Here is a 20,102-nt window from a genome sequence, read left to right on the forward strand (position 1 = left end):
CAAAAAATAGAAATTAAAAGGATGAGCTAAAGATAAAATTTGGAGAATCATATTTTATTAATGGTACAGAATCTCTTTGCTTTGCTATTATTGGTAAGCATATTTTAGTGAGAGCAATGTGATCTAATATGCTTCCTTATTTTTGAAAATATTGCTCCAATATTTTGCAATACAGCAATTCAATGGTCTATTCCAAGTTCAGTTTATTTTGATTCTTGATTTTAATGGTTGTCAAACCTAAAAAATATTCCTTACAAAGACCTATAAATCCAAATGGAAGAAGTGCAGCATTAGCTGCACTTACTAAATCATGATGCTAATTTTTCGATCTTATCTACCCATTATTGTGCTGAGCTTTCCTTGCAAGCAAGCTTCAGCTAATTCTGGGATTTAGTATTCCTGACACTATTTTATAGCCCCATGCCATGTTTTGTATTCTCTCTAGTCTCTGCCCTTGCTTCTATATTTTGGATATATCTTTATCAAATCTAAGTTGCACTAGCGTTTGCCTCTTCAGATAATTCTTCTTTTCCTCCTATTCTTTGGAATTGTTTTTCTTTCTATTTCCTGAATTTCATTTTTGAGAGCTTTAAGTCCCTCTTGTGCTAACTTAGGTCTCTGGAAGAAAAATTCAATACTCTGTACAAGTCTGTCAGAAACAGATTTGTTAATTATCTAAATTCAAGCATCTCTGCTTAGAGAGAGAGAAATCCAAAGGGACAGCACTCCATCCTGCTTTTGAAAATCTCTCTGACCCAAACCATTTCCTCCTGATAATTCATAGAGTTCAAGAACAAAGACCAGATTTTAGAGAAAGATTAAATAAGGATACAAAGTTAAAGTGGTAGTTTTAGTTTTGTCAAACAGAACAATAGTAACATTACTTGGAGAATCATTTCCCTAAGCCCATTCAGAGAAAGAAATAAAAGAAGTACTGCCGTTTAATAGGATTAATCAAAGGCCCTCCTGCTTTTGTCTACTTGCCAGACTTGTTCTATCATCATAGAATTATCATTTTAGGCCTTTGTTAAAAGGATTTCAGACCTGGACATTTATTAAAGCCTGATAAGGCTTATTTTATTCTCGTTAGCACAAAAAGACTTGAGACTGAAATAGTTTTATTTCTAAATATTTTCCTAAACAAAGCATTAGAGGGTGTGAGGGAAATAATAGACTTCCAAATATCCCCTTTTTGTGCCAAGAGCAAATTAATTACTAACACAATCTATGTTCATTAATTCCAAACAATATATTTTTAAAAATTTGTACTTGTTCTTTAGGCTATAATATATTTGTAGGTGATATAACAGTATACTAAGTAGCTTCATAGAATTAGTCCCTTGCCTTGAATATCATTGGTTATATTGTTTGTATAATGCAGTAAGACAAAGTCCAGCGGTAAAATACATTGGCTTCAACAAAGATTAGGAATTAGTCTACCTTATAGATAATTATAGCAACATGGGAACAATCAAGACATATATTCAAAGTATCCATTTTGCTAATTATGGCTAAGGGGAATGTCTATTGGCCTGAAGACCTGCAAAATAATGGAACTTTTAGCTTTCAATTGTCCTTTAAATTGGATCACCTTGATCCCATACAACTTTGCTAATATTAGTAGTCTTCTGATTGCTGCTCTAGAGCTTGAAAGTCCAGAAACTAAAGGACTCAATTGGGTTTAAACACTGGACTTTATTTGGACTGTTTCAGTCTGTGGGAATATTTCATTTTCATTAATGAGTATAGTTCTCATTTGGTCAGCCAGTGTCAAAATGATATGCCACTAATCAATGGGATCCTACCTCTTTTAAAATCTGTCATCTCAAAATCTGTAATACATGTCAGAATATGACTCATTTTCCTCTCATCTACTTTAAATTTTAGGAGAACATATTCACTTCCTCCCAAAGTTCCCTTCATCTCACTTCCAACAAGTTTCTAGCTATTCACAAAACTCATGTTCAGAATAGAATTTCTCCTACTTGGTTCCTTTGCTTTTTGAAGAATGAAATTGTGAGATAGGCAGGTCAAAAAGTTACTATTCCTTTTACTTGAGGAGAAAACTCATGAAGGTGTCCAGACAATTGAATTTTTCCATCACTGTAACTCTCTTCCTTAAAAATACAGCTCTGGCATTATATTTTGCATGAAGTTTTTCCTCCACAAATATTTGTGCCTTCTCTTCCAAACTGACATATTTAAATACCTCAAATATATTTATTTTTATTAATATTATATTTATGTTGTATTTATTTCTACATGTACGTATTATCTTCCCCATTAGAATGTAAACTGATTGAAAGTAGAAATAGTTTCATTCTTTGTGTTTGTATTCCCAGGACCTAATACAGTTCTTGACACATAGTATGTACATAATAATATCTGTTGATTGATTGATTGAATGTGGCTCTGTTCCAGCTTGCAATCAGTTTCATAAATTCCTTATCTATTGCCTTTTCCTGTTTAGGTGGTCCATGGTGTTCTCTGATGACAGAATTATCTCTTTCCCATCACTGATCTTAGTTCACATGTTCTCTGGTTCCTTTATATACCTTGAATACATCTTCTTAATGTACAATAAACATTATTTCCTTTTGCATATCATGATTGAATTGGATAAAGTATAATCTTCCAAAGTTTTTCTTTATTTCTCTCATCCCAAATGATAGCAAGATTTATGATATAAATTTGCCTTCTTATATTAGGACCTACAGTTCATGTTGCCTGTTCCCTAAATTTTGAACACTTCTATATAAGCATTTGAAATTATAAATTTTGCCAAATTTTATCTATGATCTAGATTTGTAGTTTTTACCTCCTGTTCTTCTTCCTAAATCATAGCTACCCTTTGTGTTATTTATCTTGATAGGTATATAGGTAAACTCTTCTCCCTCCACTGTTCTTTGAAATTTAGGGCATTTTTGATTAGATTTATGAGTTATCAGAAAAATACATTCCTACTTGTGTCTCTTAGGTATGTGATATCTCTGAACAGCAACCTATTATTTATAGGCATTAAGGAAATTATTTGGACCCATGGAATAGCTGTTTTTGCAGCTTCAGGGAGGTAGCTCCTAAAATGTACCCTAAGCCCTGCCCTGTAAAGAAAAGAGCCACTGTCTTAGGGGATCCTTGAGATGCCCGATTACAGAGGACTGAATCAAACCCTCAGATGTTAAAAGGAATTTTAAGTTCTAATCACTGCAGTGGCATGTCAGACCATTGGGCTTTCTGTATTTTTAAGGAGTGATGTAGCTAAGAGTCATTGTGTAAGCTGATAATCAGTTAAGTGCTTAAAAGCCTCTATATTTCTTTTCATAAAAGAAGGGGTTACACAGGGATACCATGATCTAAATTGTTTGAAAATAAGAGTTTCACTTCCAAAAGACTCATGAAGAAAAATAGTATCTACCTCTAGAGAGAAGTGATGAACTCTGAATGCAGATACTTTTTTTCACTTTATTTTTCTTACATTTTTTTTTGCAACTTGGCTAATATGGAAATATATTTTGCATTATTTTACAAGTATAATCATTTTGCTTGTCTTCTCAATGGGTAAAGTATGGCCTAAAGGGAGAGAATTAGGAATTCAATTAAAAAGATGTTAAATAAAGCATAGTAATTTAAAAAAAAATGTTTAACTTCACTATTAGGATTTCTATGTTTCCAGAGGCAGATGGTGGTAAAGTAAAAAGAGAGCACTGGGCCTTGAGACAAAAAAGATCTGAGGTCAAATCTAGCCTCAGATACTCCCAGTTATGTTACCTGGGCAAGTCTCTTAACCCTGTTTTGTCTCAGTTTTCTTCACTGTAAAAGAGAAAAATAATAGCACCTGCCTCACAGAGTACTTGGGAGAATCAATTGAGGTAATATTTGTGAAAAGCACTTAGCACAGTGCCTGGCACACAGGAGGTGTTATATAAATGCTCATTTCCTTCCCTCCCTTCTCCCACCCCCAAGGGGACTGGAAGTGAACAGTTCTTTATAACCTCCCTTTTGTAGATGCATGCCCATGGAATGGTTTGGCTTGTCATTGTAAGGCTTGGAGGCTGAGAACAGAAAGTGCTTTTGGACTCCATTAAAGCTCCTTAGAGGGGAGACTTACTGCTAATGATTCGGGACAACTTGTTTTCCTTTTACAGATGTGCAGCTTGTTAACTGCACTTGGCCTTGCCCCATTAAATTAGCCTTCCATTCTCCCTAGCTTGTTGAGAGAATTGCCAGCGCTCAGCTTCATTGCTCCTTGGCAGGCCGTTTAGTAAAGAGGACTGTGGTAGTGAACTCTAAGACAGAATTCCGGTGTTTGTAATTAAGATCTGCTGACAGCTTATCTGATCCCGTGTACCAAAGCTGTTTCTTTTTCATTTAGGGTAAAATACAATACCGTTAAACCAATAGCAGTTATAGATCTAAAACCCTGCTGTTTCTTTATTTATATTTTACACATTTCTGTCTGTGTTGACTTGACCAGTCAATAAAGTGACTTGGGTCCTTCTAATGTGGGTTGCATAGTACATATGTTTAGAAAGGAAGTTTAAGATCATTTTGTCCTAAGACTGTAAGAATGATCTTAAAGAGCTACAAGGCACCTCACAGGTCTCTAGTCCAACTTCTCTCTCTCTCTCATTTTACATTTTTATTGAACAGAGTCTCATGGAAGTTAAGTGGTTTGCCCAAGTAATGATCATCAGAATTGCAATTTAACTCAGGTCCTCTGGAAACTGAGGTTTACATGGGATTAAATGGTATGTAAAATCATACACCAATTAATGGTACAATGGGAACTAGATCCCATGTTTTCTGAGGGTAAGCTAGTGTTATTTCCAATATATACTGTCATGTAAACTGAGGGTCTTTTCATCTCATACATAAAGGTATGTTTCTGGATAATAATTATAGTGAAATGCAAAGTGATCTTGCTCAATTGAATTTCTTCAGTGAGTGTGTGCCTTGTCCTTTACAGAATCCATGTTATAGAATTCATTAGACTTTCTAGTCGGGGAGATGTGAGCTCTGGGCTTTCCTCTCCCAGGAATCTAGAAGAGTTGCAAATTGATTGATAGAGTAGAGGTAAAATTTATTGGTGAATATGGTATTAACATACATATATATACACACACATACATATATATTAACATCTTAATATCATTTAAACAATACATAAAGTTTAAAACTGTCTCTTACTAAAGTTGTGTAGTAATAAATGAGCCATTTCTATAAAAGTCCTTGTGGATACACTTTCCCCCCTCAATATCATTTAGCATAAAAATATCCTTTTTTGTAAAGCTAAACAAAATTCCATGGAGAAATGTTTGTTGTACAAGATAATTGTAGCTGCAATGCTTTGTCTTAAAAAATAAAGTATCTGGGTCTCTGGGTGCAAGTTAATTGTTGAAGATTAATTATCACTAGTAAAGCAGATAGCCTGCATTTACTTTGACTGGGACTGAAACGTAATCCTTACTTGCTCTTGGGGAAGTAGCAGGGCAGAGAAGGGGATTTGGTAAGGAGATTATTCTTTTTAAAATTTTATTTATTTATTAGTTTTTGATATTTACTTTTATAAGATTTTGATTTGCATTTTTCTCCCTCCCTCTCCTCACTTCTTCCCAAGACATCAATCTGATATAGGTTATACATATACGGTTTTATTAAATATATTTCCACATTAATAATGTTGTGAAAGAAGAATCAGAACAAGAGGGAAAAAACACGAGAAAGAAAAAAACAACAATAAAACTGAAAAGAGTATGCTTCAAACTGCTTTCACACTCCATAGTCCTTTCTCTGAATGTGCATAGCATTTTTCATCATGAGTCATTTAGAATTGTCTTAGATCATTGTATTGCTGCAAAGAGCAAAGTCTATCAAAGTTGATCATCCATGTTGTTGTTATTGTGTACAATGTTTTCCTGGTTCTGATCATTTCACTGAGCTTCAGTTCATAAAAGTCTTTCCAAGTTTTTCTGAAATCTATTTGCTCATAATTTGTTATAGAACAATAGTATTCTATTACATTCATATACCACAGCTTGTTTAGCCATTCCCCAACTGATGTGTATCTTCTTGATTTCCAATTTTTTGTCACCACAAAGAGAGCTGCTATAAATATTTGTACATGTGGATCTTTTTACATCTTTTATGATATCTTCAGGAGATAGACCTATTAGAGATCTAGCTTGGTCAAAGGCTATGTAGTTTTATAGCCCTTTGAGCCCAGTTCCAAATTGTTGTACAGAATGTTTAGATCATAACTCAGTTTCATTTGATCAATGATAGACAGAAGCAGCTATACCCAAAGAAAGAACACTGGGAAATGAATGTAAACTATTTGCATTTTTGTTTTTCTTCCCGGGTTATTTCTACCTTCTGAATCCAATTCTCCCTGTGCAACAAGAGAACTGTTCGGTTCTGCACACATATATTGTATCGTGACATATTTAATATATATAGGACTGCTTGCCATCTTGGGGGGTGTGGAGGGAGGGAGGGAAAAATCGGAACAGAAGTGAGTGCAAGGGATAATGTTATAAAAAATTACTCTGACATGGGTTCTGTCAATAAAAAAGTTATTTTTAAAAAAAGAATGTTTAGATCAATTCACAACAAGGAGAATATTCTTACCATCCTGTTGTAAGACCTCTGTTGACATTATAGAAAAACTTCAATGTTGAGCCAGTAGATGATGACTAGTTATCTTATTAGTTGAGAAAACTGAGTTGGCTGTGTTCCTATAGTTATTTTTTAAAAATAGATTCATGGCTCTTTAATTTTTTTCTATTTTTAATTACATTTTTATTACTGACAATATTTAAAAGAGAAAAAGGAACCATTGGCAATACCCAATTTTCCTTAGGTATTTATAATCATAAGGAACAATTTAGCAGGGAAAACAAGTGGAAAGGAGAGATTATATAAGTGCAGACTAGTATTTTACCTAAAATTCTCAATTATTGGATAGTGTTCTTTTGGATAGTGTTCTTTTGAAATAAAAGAACTTTTGGAGGATAGATTTGAAAAAGTGGCATCTCTTGAGATTGTCTCTATTCTTCTACCATTTAAAATATTCAGAATACATATGGCATGGTTATGGCAAAAGTTATTTGTTTGTGGGTAATGTATACATTGATATTAGCCAGTTCTGGGAGTGGGCTGTATTACACATGTGCCTCTTTGCCTTGCTCCTATCATAGTTAGCTTATTTATGGATTCCCATTTTGGATTCTTCTCCGGAGATCAAATGCTTTCTTATATTTGTGAACTGAATGACAATCTACCTGAAAGCTTATTCTGCACCCTTAATTCTAGTGCTCTTGCTTTATTATTTCCACCATATCCAGTATATATCTTGATTATATATAATTGTTTTTATGTGTCCCTTAGAGTGTGAGCTCTTTGAGGGCAGGCACTGTCTTTTACTTGTCCTTATATAGCTAATGTTTAACATAGTCCCTAGTGGCAGTTAATTAATTTTGTATAGACTGATTATTAACTAGAGTGGTTTTACCATTATATTGTCTTGAGGAAACAGATTTTCTCACCTTTATCTTTGTAGCTTCAATATTTAGCTTATAATAGAATGTTGGAATTTTTAGTGTTAACTCAATTTGAAACAAGGTGATAACTCAAGGGAGGTGTGAATTCACAAAGTTACAAAGTTTACTTTGTGAATCTCCCATACTTGTGAACTCCAATAAGTACTGGTGTGAACACAAGCATTGTATCAATTAGTTCTACTTAGTATCTTGTTTCAGGTTCTGGCCGCAAACATCTCCTTATAAGATCAGATCAGATCAGTGATACTGAACCATGCTAAATTAGATAATTATTGTCTCTATCAACTCTAATGACTTAACAATTTGTAAAGATTCCAACAATAGAATTAATAAATGTTTATTAATTTCAATTATTCATTCAGAAACTTTTTATCATTTGATTTTTTGAAAAGCTTTAGTGCTAATTTTTTTTATATTACATACATTTACAGATTATTCCTGTTCTGTGAAAATTCTCTTGTAACAAAGTAAAACAGTTAAGTAAAATTAATATTACATTGATTTCACCTGAAAGTACATGGGACATTTTACATCTGGAGTAACCCACAAACTCTTTATTTAAAAGAAATAACAGAAATCTTTCTGTCTTTTAACCTAATTTCTATTGACATAATCTTTATTGACATTCAAAATAGAAATATTATGTGACAAAGATGGACTTTATCTCTCTCTCTCTCTACTTCTCTCTCTCTCTGTGTTTCTCTCTTTTTAACAAATTATCACAATGATCTACATGGTCACATACCTAATAAGTGGTAAGTGTTAGGTTTGGTATTTGAATCTTAATCTTCCTGACCTGATGGGTCACATAGGTGACTTAGTAGACAAAGCATAGGCATGGATTTAGGAAGACTCGTCTTCAGTTCAGATCTACTCTTTCACACTTGCCAGCTATGAGACTCTGGGCAAGTCACTTAACTCTGCTTCCTCAGTTTTTCATCTATAATAGGAGCTGGAGAAGAAAATGGCAAATAATTCCAGTATCTCTGCCAAGAAAAATAGTTAAGAAGAGTTACACATGACTCAAATGGTTCAACAACTTCCTGACCTATAGCCCAGCACTCTATCTATGAGTGTACAATGACTTTCTGACTTCACAAATGAGACAAACTAACTATAGTCTCCTTTTATAAATTAAATACACTTGTGAGCTAAATTGACTCTTAAATGCCACTAAGTTACTGTATAATAAGTTACTGCTGCACTTGCTTGATGTCAAGAGTTAATGCAGCTTCAGGAGTTGCTTTAACTTAGAACTATAGAGAATCTCAGGCAAGGAGAGATTTTGAGGCATTAATAGTTTATTTGCTGATTAACTTTTAGAATATCACTTTCCCAGATGGAAATGATTACATGAGCTATCCCATTTTATGCTACTGGGCTTTATTTTCATTATTGCTGCTATCTAATAGATATTTTAATGACAGATTTTATTGTGTTTGCAGGCCAGAACATTAAGTGAAGACTGAGTTGGGGAAAAAATCTGGAGAAAACAAATACTGAGAAAGTAACAGTAAAATGTGAAACTGTTGCATGCCCAGTCTGGTGGGATTTTTTTCTTTGTTTTTGTTGTTGTTTTTAAAACTAAGCCCCTGGTTCCCTCTGGATTCTGTAAAACAAATTTTCCCCAACAGGCTTGAGAGCTTGAGGAAAAAAAAAAAAACTTTGTTAATAGGAATTGGAAATAAAACTGAGTTAAAAATGGCTGAAAATGAAATGAGAAAGATCTCTTTATCCAGCTCCTCCTAGTCCAAAAAAGACCAAGCCCATTTATACATACAGAAGACTGTCTTCATTCAAAAACATGAGCTCTTTGAGAAAAAAGGATAGTTTGACTTAATATTTTAAAGTTTTATTGCTATTTGTTTTTTTATATTATAAATATTTACAGATTATTCCCACTCTGTGAGAATTCTCTTGTAACAAAGCAAAGCATTTAAATTAAACTAATAATACAGTAACTTCACCTGAAAGTACATAGAACATTTTATATGTGCAGTAATTCACAAACTTTCTATTTAAAAGAAATAACAGAAATCTATTTTTCTCCCTCCTATCTTCCATCTTGTTTTTTTTTTTTTTAAAGAAAAATAGATTTCTTATAACAAATACACAGAATTAGACAAAACAGATTCCCTCAGTGCCATATACAATAACTAGTGTAGCCTGTTTCATCATTGATCCTCTGGAATCATGAATGGTCATTATATTAATAATTTTTGCAGCCCTTAAAATTTTTGTTTTTTATTTTGTTTTACAGTGTTTTATTATATAAATTATTCTCTGGGTTCTGTTCATTTCATTCTTAGTTTATCAAAGTACTCAAAATCGTTAATTTTTATGTTATTTTTATTTTAGTCCAAATTGTTCTTTTGGTTCTGCTCAGTTCACTCTCAGGTCAGTTGTCTTCCCAGGTCTTTTGGAAATTATCTGTTTTCTCACTTCTTGCAACACAGTAGTTCTCCATCACATTTATATCCCACAACTTATTCAGACATTCTTCAATTCCTACTCTACCAACAAACATGTTGGTTTCTAGATGTGGTTGTTGTTGTTGTTGTTGTTGTTGTTGTTGTTGTTGTTGTTTTGCCATTATAGAAAGACCTTCCATACATGTTTTTTGTATCTTTAGTGTTTAGCATAATGCCTAGAACATACTAAGCACTTGAGTGTGTTAATTTGTTATGAAATCATCTTGGCCTTTGTTCCTGTGAAAGTGTAAATCTTTTAAGTCATTAAGAATGATCATAAATAAACAGAATATATTTTGATTACTCATCTAAGATGGTAACAAATCCATTTAAAATTTTAAATCATTGGGATAAGCAATGAATGGTCAAGATTTTTAAACCCTAAGGGGAACATAAGGCAGTGGAAAGAACATGGGACTGACATGTGGAGTCTAAACTTTCTGCTTTTTCCTTTTAGGCAAGAAACTTAACTTTACTCTGTTGCCCATCTTTAAGGTCAAAATGTGGTTAATAATGCCTTCCCCACATACTCTGAGAAGATGAAACAAGATTATGTGCACAAAAGCCATTTATAGGTTAAAAAACACCATAAATTAGGGGCTTTTAACCTTTCTTTGTACCACGAACTACCTCTTTGTCAGTCTGGTGAAGCCTATCAGGATCTTTTTCTCAGGATATTTTTAGATTTTTAAAATAAAATGTATGTGATTACTAAGGAAATCAATCATTTTGAAATATAGTTATCAAGACACCACCAAGACAAAGTCAGGAACTATATGAAAGCAATTATAAAACACTTTCTATTAAAATTAGATCTAAACAATTGGAAGAATATCAAGTGCTCATGGGTAGACTGAGCTAATATAAAAAAAATGACAATTCTGCCTAAATGAATCTACTCATTCAGTGACATTCCAATCAAACTGCTAAGAAATTACAATGCAGAGCAAGAAAAAATAATAACAAAATATGTCTGGCAGAACAAGAGGTCAAGAATTTCAGGGGAATTAGTGAAAAAAAATGCAAATTCCTTCCTTCTCCAGAGCAATATGGAACTATGCCCGGAGGGCTATCAAACTGTGCATACCCTTTGATCCAGCAGTGTCTTTACTGAGTGTGTATCTCCAAAAGATCATGAAAAAGGAAAAAAAAACCCACAAATGCCTAGATGCACCACACCTAAAACTATATTATAAAGCAGCAGTCACCAAAACCATTTGGGACTGCATAAGAAATAGAATAGTTGACCAATGGAATAGATTAGATTAACAAAACACAATAGTCAATGACTATAGTAATCTAGTGTTTGTTAAACTCAAAGACCCCAGCTTCTGGCATAAGAATTCACTATTTAACAAAAATTGCTGAGAAAATTGGAAAATAATATGGCAGAAACTAGGCACTGACCAACACTTAACACCCTATACCAAGATAAAGTTAAAATGGGTTCATGATTTAGATATAAAGACTGATAATATACACAAATTAGAAGAAGGGATATCTCTCAGATCTCTGGAGAAGGAAGGAATTTATAGCCAAAGAAGTAGAGTACATTATGAAAGGCCAAATGGATAATTTTGAGTCTATAAAATTAAAAAGTTTTTATACAAACAAAACCAATGCAGATAAGACTGGAAAGGAAGCAAAAAAACAGGGAAAATTTTTATATCCCAAGATTCTGATAAAGACCTCACTTAAAGGCAATTGACTTAAATTTCTAAGAATACAAACCATTCTCCAGTTGATAAATGGTCAGAGGATATGAACAGACAATTTTCAGATGAAGAAATTAAAATCATTTCTAATTATAAGAAAAATGCTTTAAATCACTATTGTTCAGAGAAATGCAAATTAAGACAACTCTAAGGTACCACTAATGTCTCTTAGACTGATAGGAAAAGATTATGACAAATGTTGGAGGGTATGTGGGAAAATTGGAACACTAATACATTGTTGGTGGAGTTGTGAACTGATCCAGTGATTCTGAAGAGCAATATGGAACTATGCCCGGAGGGCTATCAAACTGTGCATACCCTTTGATCCAGCAGTGTCTTTACTGAGTGTGTATCTCCAAAAGATCATGAAAAAGGAAAAAAAAACCCACATATGCAAAAAAAAATGTTTATGGCAGCCCTTTTTGTAGTGGTAAGGAACTGGAAACTAAGTGGATACCTATCAGTTGGAGAATGGCTGAATAAATTGTGGTATATGAATGTAATGGAATATTATTGTTTTATAAGAAACAATTAGCAGGATGATTTCAGAGAGGCCTGGAGAGACTTACATGAACTGATGTTAAGTGAAATGTGTAGAACCAAGAGAACATTATACACAGCCACAAAATTATGTGATGATTAATCCTGATGGTCCTGGCTCTTTTCAACAGGGAGGTGATTCAGGCCAGTTCCAAAGGTCTTGTGATGGAGAGAGCCATCTCCACCCACAGAGAAGATGGTGGGAACTGAATGTGGATCACAACATAGTATATTCACCTTTTTTGTTGTTGTTTGCTTACATTTTGTTTTCTTTCTCCTTTTTTCCCTTTTTGATCTGATTTTTCTTGCAGAACATGACAAATATGGAAATATGTTTTAAAAATTACACATATTTAATCCATATCAGATTGCTTGCTATCTTGGGGAGGGAAGATGTAAGGGAGAAAGAAAAAAAATTATAACACAAAGTTTTACAAAAATGAATTTTATGAACTATGCTGTATTTGGAAAAATAAAATATTACTTAAAAAAGAAATACAGTTATTTGTATCTATCTATCAATTGATCTACCTATAATTTTTTTTTAAAGTTCACAGACTCCCCCAGTTAAGAACCTCTCTCCTTTGAATACAAGGTGGTGGTGTTTCCCCTAAATGTGAATAGGATGTTCTATTAGAGGCTAGGTTTTGTTTTGTTTTATTTTTAACCATTATTAGGAATATATTATGTAGACAGCTTGATGACAGTGAATAGAGTATTGGAACTGGAATCAGCAAGTCTTGAATTTCATTCTAGCCTTAAACACTAGCTATAAGTATGTAATCTAGGGCAAGTCACTTGAGTTAAGTCTGTCTCAGTTTCTGTATCTGGAAAATGGAGACAATAATAGCACCTACATTCCAGGGTTGTTGTGAAGATAAAATTATATAATACTTGTAAAGTACTTAGTAAACCTTAAAATGATATATAAATACTAATTTTATACAGCAATTCTCAGGGAGGGATTTGTGTGCGTCATTATAGTTAATTTCTGACTATAGAATATTTTAATCACCCATAGAAGTTTATTTTTTAATTCTTGTTCATAATTATATTTTTGTATGTTTATTTCCCTTTCTATCTTTGCTCTCCTTCTCCAGCCCACAGCCCCGGATAGTCCCATTAATAAAAAAAAAACAACAACAACCAAAAAAACAGCTTAGCAAAACTGACTAGCTAATATCTTATGTTCATGGTCATTTGATTTAGAAATATAATGGTCATTGCATTTCATTTCCTTTTTGTGTTGTTTTTATTTATATTATTGTATTTATTGTTGTATATACTTCTTCTGATACTGCCTACTTTGTATCAATTCCCACAAATCTTCATCATTTCCTGTCTTCTACTAGGGAATGATGAATGTTTCCCTCCCATACACTTTATATTTGCATTCCTCATTTGTCATTTCGTATGGCACAGTTATATTTTGTTACAATCATATACTATAATTTGTTCAACTATTCCACAGTCGAAGGGTACCCACTTGATTCCAGTGTTTTTTACTATCCTAAAATTGCTTCTCTGAATATTTTATATATATATGAGAATGTTCTTTTTGCATTCTAGTTCCTTGGAGTGAGATGAGGTCAAAGGGGATGAATAGTTTAGTAACTTTTGTAATACAATCCAAATTGTATTCCATAGTAGTTGGGCTAATTCCTAGCTCTCCTAACACTGTATTAATGTTATTGGCTTCTAGCAGCTCTTTCAGTATTGACTACTTTCCTTTTTTTATTATCTTTGCAGTTTCTGTGAAGTGAAAGCTCAGAGTTGTTTTACTTTATTATTGATCACATAATTTTTCCATATGCTAATTTAGAGTTTGTATTTCTTTTGTAAATTTTGTTCATATTCTTTATGGCAGCTGGACATTTTATTTTATTTTATTTTTACTGAGACAATTCAGGTTAAGTGACAGCTAGGAAGTATTACATGCCTAAGGTCAGTTTTGAACTCGAGTCCTCCTGGCTTCAGGGCCAGAGCTCTATCCATTGTGCCATCTAGTTGCTTCTAACATTTGATTTTGATTAAATTAATCAAAAGGCATTTAGAGTAAAGGTTAGAAAGTACAATGTTTCAGGAACAAAGACAAAAATGAAAAATCATCTATCCTTTAAGGAATTTATATTCCATACATGCACATGAAGTAAATTGATGGTGATGAGTGTACACTGACAGCTCAGGGTGGGCAAGTGAAGAAGGAATGTGCTCCAGGCATGGGGAATCCCCTTTTTGAAGACATGGTGCTGTGAAATGCAGTGTCATATGAAGAACAGTAAGGAAGTCTATTTGTCTGTACTAAAGAAAGCATGAAAGAGCACTGTGAAATAAAACTGGAAATAAGGATTGGATCAAGGTTGTCAAGGAAGTCACATACCAAACAGAGGCATTTATATTGACTCTAGAGATAATAAGAAACCACTGATGTCAAACAGAAGAGTAACATACTCATATCTGTGCATTAAGTTTGTGATTTTGGTAATATCTTCATGTAGTCTTTGCAAGGTTTGGAATACTGGAGTCCCATGTAGGAAAACATGGAACACACAATAAGACTATAAAACAAGACATCTTTATTGATTCAGTCAGTCAGCAAATTACGAAGTGACTCTTGTGTGCTAATTGCTAGGGATATCAAACAAAATATAGTTCCTTTCCTCAAGGAGTTTAAAATCAAATAAAGGAGGCAACAAGTAGACAAAAATGTACAAACATGCTAAATATAAATAAATAGGAATTAATAGAGGGAAGGCATTAGAATGAAGAGGGATTAGGAAAGGCTTCCTATAAAAGATAAAGCTTTAATTGGGATTTGAAATAAGCCAAGGAATCTAGTAGATGACATTGAAGAGGAAGAACATTCTAGGCAGGCAGAGAGAAAATGGCCAGAGCTGGGACATGGAGCATCTTATTTATGGAACAGCATGGAAGTCAGTGTCACTGGATTAAGAATACATAGAAGGGAATAAAGTGTAAAAAGACAAAACTGGAGAGGACCAATTTAGGATGTATTGGGCATTCGAGAAAGATAGTAGAAATATTTTTTGTCCATTAGAGACCTGGAGAGAATGGGACACTCTCCTCAAACAGGTCAAGTCTGATGGTTTTATAGGTTTTTTTTTTATAGGAATCTAAGTAGAGCTACTATTGGAAGGAGTGAGGAGCACTTATAGGGTAGTCACTAGTATTGATATGATAGTGAAGGGGAGGGAAGCTTCTTGGGCAATGGACAGTAGTTAATACGTAAATTGCCTGCTGGGAGGAAAAGTGGCTTTAGGATATTACCTGCTTTACTTAACAAGGAGTTCTGAGCTTTTCTGGGGTTTCTTTTTAGTAGTTGGAGAGGCTACTACTGTATTCCAATATGGAGGATGGCTTGAAGGGCAGGGATGCCAATTAGGTTACTTTTACAAGTCTAAGTGAAATGTGATGAAGGCCTGAACTTGTGTGATATTTGATTTCAGAAGATGCTGTGGAGGTAGAATCAGTAAAACTTAGCAGCAACTGATTGGATACATAGGGGTGAGAGATAATGAAAGAGTCAGCAATGACTAGAAGGCTAATGGTAACTTCAGTGGAAAAAGGGGATTGTAGAAGTGGGTTTGCTTTTGGGGAAAAATAATGAGTTCAATTCTTGTTAAGTTTAATTAAATATGATTATGAGATGTCTGGTTTAAAAATGTTTAGTAGGTAGTAACTGATAAGGGATAGTATAGGGATATAAAGATCTGGAAATCATTTGTATAGAAATAATCCTTGAACTTGTAAGAGCTGATGAAATCGCTAAGTATAGAGATAGAAAGGAAAAGAGCCCCAGCCAGAGCCTTGGGGCACATATATAGCTCTTTCTACTCTGCCACTGTATACAGGCTGAAAATTATAAAAATGACAAAATTCAGAACTAATCAATGTTGCAGGAGCTGTGAGACGATAGGAACACTAACACACATTTGAAAGAGCCATGAATTGGTTCAACTTGCCATGTGTTCAGGGAAGATAACAATGTTTTAGCATTATTTTTTTTTTGTTGTATTTTTTATTTTATTTTTTAAGCTTTTTCATTTTTTAAATATATGCATAATTTTCAACATTTATCCTTATAAAACCTTGTGTTCCATTTTTTCTCTCTCCCTTCTCCCACCTCCCCCCGCAGATGGTAAGTAATCCAGTGTATGTTAAATATGTGCGATTCTTCTATACTTATTTCTACAAATATGCGGAATAAGAAAAATCAGATCAAAAAGGAAAAAATGGGAGAGAATATATAACAACAATAATAACAACAAATAATTAACAACAAAAAGAGTGAAAATACTAGGTTGTGATCCACATCCAGTCCCCACAGACTTTCTCTGGATTCAGAGGGTTCTCTCCACCACAAGACTATTGATACTGGCCTGAATCACTAATGCTAAGAAGTGATTCAGGCCAGTATCAATAGTTTAAACCAAAAACGTTTAGGATTGTGAAATTGTAAGAGAATTTATGGGATGTTTTCCAAAGCCAAACATGAATAATTTGCAGATTATCTGCCATTTGAGATGGTCTATCCTCCTCTTTGCTAGTTAATGTGAATGATTGAAGCCTAATTCATCTATACTTTTTTTTTTTAGATTGATAAAAGAGGTTTATTATTAGATAAACAAAGTTAAAGTATAGGCGAAGGTAGAGATAAGGAGGGCACTGGACATAGGATCCAGTGGACAGAGGGTCCTTACATGGTAGCCATGTTTGGAATCTCTGCCTATACTTGTCTATAGAATGAGAATTCTCATAACAGTGAATTTTTTATTTATCTTTAGGTGTGAATGGAAAGATTAAAGTGTGATCAACTGTCCTTCTCCTGGTATCACCTTAAGGAATGTTGGCTGCTTAATTTGGATTTGTGAATTCTTCTACATCCTCTGCCAAAAGCCCTTCCAGTAGCACAAGTGTTCACTCTCTAAAGCCCTATTCTTTGGTAAGTGGCCCTGAGTCCTCAAAAGGGGGGGGGGGGGGAGAGAGAGAGAGAGAGAGAGAGAGAGAGAGAGAGAGAGAGAGAGAGAGAAAGAGAGATGCAGAGAGAGACAGAGACAGAGAGAAACAGAGACAGACAGACAGAGACACAGAGTGAGATAGACAAAGACACACACACACAGAGACAGAGAGAGACAGAGACAGAGACACAGTGAGATAGAGACACACACACACAGACAGACATAGAGATAAGGAAAGAGGGAGAGAAAGAGGAAGGAAAGGAAGAAGAAACAGACAGAGAAAGACAGAGAGATTGAGAGACAGAGACAGATTGAGACAAAGACAGAAAAACAGAAAGACAAAGATTGAGAGAGACAAAGATTATTGAGACAGAGAGACACAGAGAGACAGAGACACAGTGAGAGACAGAGACACACACAGAGAGACAGAGGCACAGAGAGGGAGGGAGACAGAGAGAGAAGGAAGGTAGGAGAGAGAGAGGAAGGGAGAGAAGGAGGCAGAAACAGAGAAAGAAAGAAACAGTTTGAGACAGAGACAGAGAAACAGAAAGACAGAGAAAGACAAAGATAGAGAGAGACATATATTGAATTAGAGAGAGAATGAGAGACGACAAAAAGAGAGAGAAAGAAAGAGAGGGGGAGTTAGTTTAGTAGCCATAGTGATATGCTCTCTCTTCCTTTGGATGATTGCCACTGAGAGTTAAGAGCCAGGCTTTTCCCATGGAATGTAACCAGTCTTATTCCTGTGGGTTTTCTGTTGGGCTTATTAGCACTAGAAAAGAAACAGCTCTCTTTCAGTCAGGTGCACACAAAGGCTGTTGTTGTCTGAGGGCAAAGCCAGGAAGGGTGACTCTGTGCTTCCAGGCTGTACTAATTTTCAGATGAAGACCATCAGATGTAATCTTCCGCCTCATTAAGGTGACCCAGGGCCTACCTTTCCTTGTAATAATGTTAAGAGAGCACTTAACAGACTCGGTGACTGCTGTAAGCAGGGTAGCTAAGGAGAACCATGGTAAGTGGGAACAAATATGAGAGAGAGAGAGAGAGAGAGAGAGAGAGAGAGAGAGAGAGAGAGAGAGAGAGAGAGAGAGAGAGAGAGAGAGAGAGAGAAGGGATGTGTGTGTGTGTGTGTGTGTGTGTGTGTGTGTGCTCTTCCCTGTTCTGTTCAAAATGTAACAGGTAGAAGAGGCAGTAATCATTTGACAAGATGAAATTTCAGAGATATGCATCTCCCTACAATTTAATTGCTTTTATTTGTGACTTGAACTTTAGCTACATCTTTTGAGATTAAATGGGAAATTAAATAAATTGGGAAGAATAGCAATTTAAAATGAGATCTCAAGGCTTTAGAGATAGTCCTATGAAAGATGGTGAGCCCCTATTCTTTGCTTCCAAAGAGACTAGAAAAAGATGAAATGAGCCAAAGTTTTGGCAAAAGGAATTTAGGGGTAGATATTAAGGAGAGCTATGTGCCAACAATAGCCAACAGACACTAGAAAGAACTTATCTGGGGAAAGTTATTATCTTATCAATTCTAGTGGAAGGAGGGGTTTGTTTGATTAAATAACCAGTAAACATTTATTAAAGAGTTTAATATGTAACAGGTACTAGGTTCTTGGGGAATACAAAGACAAAAATTAAATAATTCCTGCTGTTAAGTTTGCTCTCTATTGGGAAAGATAGTATTATACCTGTAAGTAAATATAAAATAGAATTTAAAAAATTTATTTTTATTTTTATTTTATTTTTTGCTGAGGCAATTGGGGTTAAGGGACTTGCCCAGGGTCACACAGCCAGGAAGTGTTTCATGTTTGAAATCAGATTTGAACTCACTTCCTCCTGATTTCAGGGCTGGTGCTCTATCCATTGCACCATTTAGCTACCTCTAAAATGGAGAATTTTAAATAGAAAAACTAAGCTACTTTTTAACTTCAAGCCTAAATAAAAGTTTTATTGTTGCCTTTTGTTTCTATATTACAGCCATTACTGGAAATACTCCTTACTCTCACTGCAGAATGAATTCTCCCTCATAACAAAGAAAAAGTTAAGCAAAAATATTTACTAAACTGACATATTGGACAAATATAGGACACAAAAGTCTTTCTCATCTCTATCATCAGGAAGAAGGGGTATTTATCACCAGTCACTACGCTCTGGGAACATTTTTGATGATTTTTGTTATTCAGCATTTTGCTCTTTTGGGGGTGATCTATTTGTTTAACTTGTTTTAGCCAACACATTATTTTTAGTTCTACTTCTCTTTGCAAAAAAAAAAATCATAAAAACCTCTCATCTTGCTTAGAATTCCTTATATTCATCGTTTAAAATTTCAAAATATCATTCCATTAAACTCCATGACCGCATTTATTTCAGCTACTCTCCAAATGATGGGTACTTACTTTGTTTCCAATTTTTTGCTATTCCAAGGGTCACTGCTATGTATATTTTGATATTATCCATTAGATCTTTTCTGGAGTTACATGCCTCATAGTGGGATTGATGATTCAAAAAGTATGAATAATTTAGTCACATTTCTGTGTAATTCCAAATTAATATATTGAAGAGTTGGGCTAGTTCATAGCTCTAATGATGTGTTAATGTGCCTGTCTTGCCATAGCCCCTCCAACATTGACTGTTTATATTTTTTATCTTCTCTGACAATTTTTAGGATATGAGTACTGCTGCTACTTCCTTAACTTTAAAAAAAATCTCTATTATTTACTTTGCATATATTCCATATATATTTAAATGGACTAGTTTCTGCCAATAGAGTACAAGGTATTAGAAGGCATGAACTGTTTGGTTTTTATCTTTATGTCTCCAGTGCTTGGCTTATAA

General features: G+C 34.2%; 1 protein-coding gene across 4 annotated transcripts in view; it reads left to right on the top strand.

The window, feature by feature from the left end:
* Positions 1–20,102, top strand: part of LYPD6B (LY6/PLAUR domain containing 6B) — a 217,819-nt gene that overhangs the window by 92,868 nt on the left and 104,849 nt on the right. For all 4 annotated transcript variants that reach the window (XM_051985857.1, XM_051985855.1, XM_051985856.1 and 1 more), the window contains one exon: positions 17,091–17,248. The gene's annotated coding sequence lies outside the window, so the exon portion shown is untranslated. The remainder of the gene's footprint in view (positions 1–17,090; positions 17,249–20,102) is intronic.

This window comes from Antechinus flavipes, chromosome 3 (genome assembly GCF_016432865.1).
Source record: "Antechinus flavipes isolate AdamAnt ecotype Samford, QLD, Australia chromosome 3, AdamAnt_v2, whole genome shotgun sequence".
Classification (NCBI taxonomy): Eukaryota; Metazoa; Chordata; class Mammalia; order Dasyuromorphia; family Dasyuridae; genus Antechinus; species Antechinus flavipes.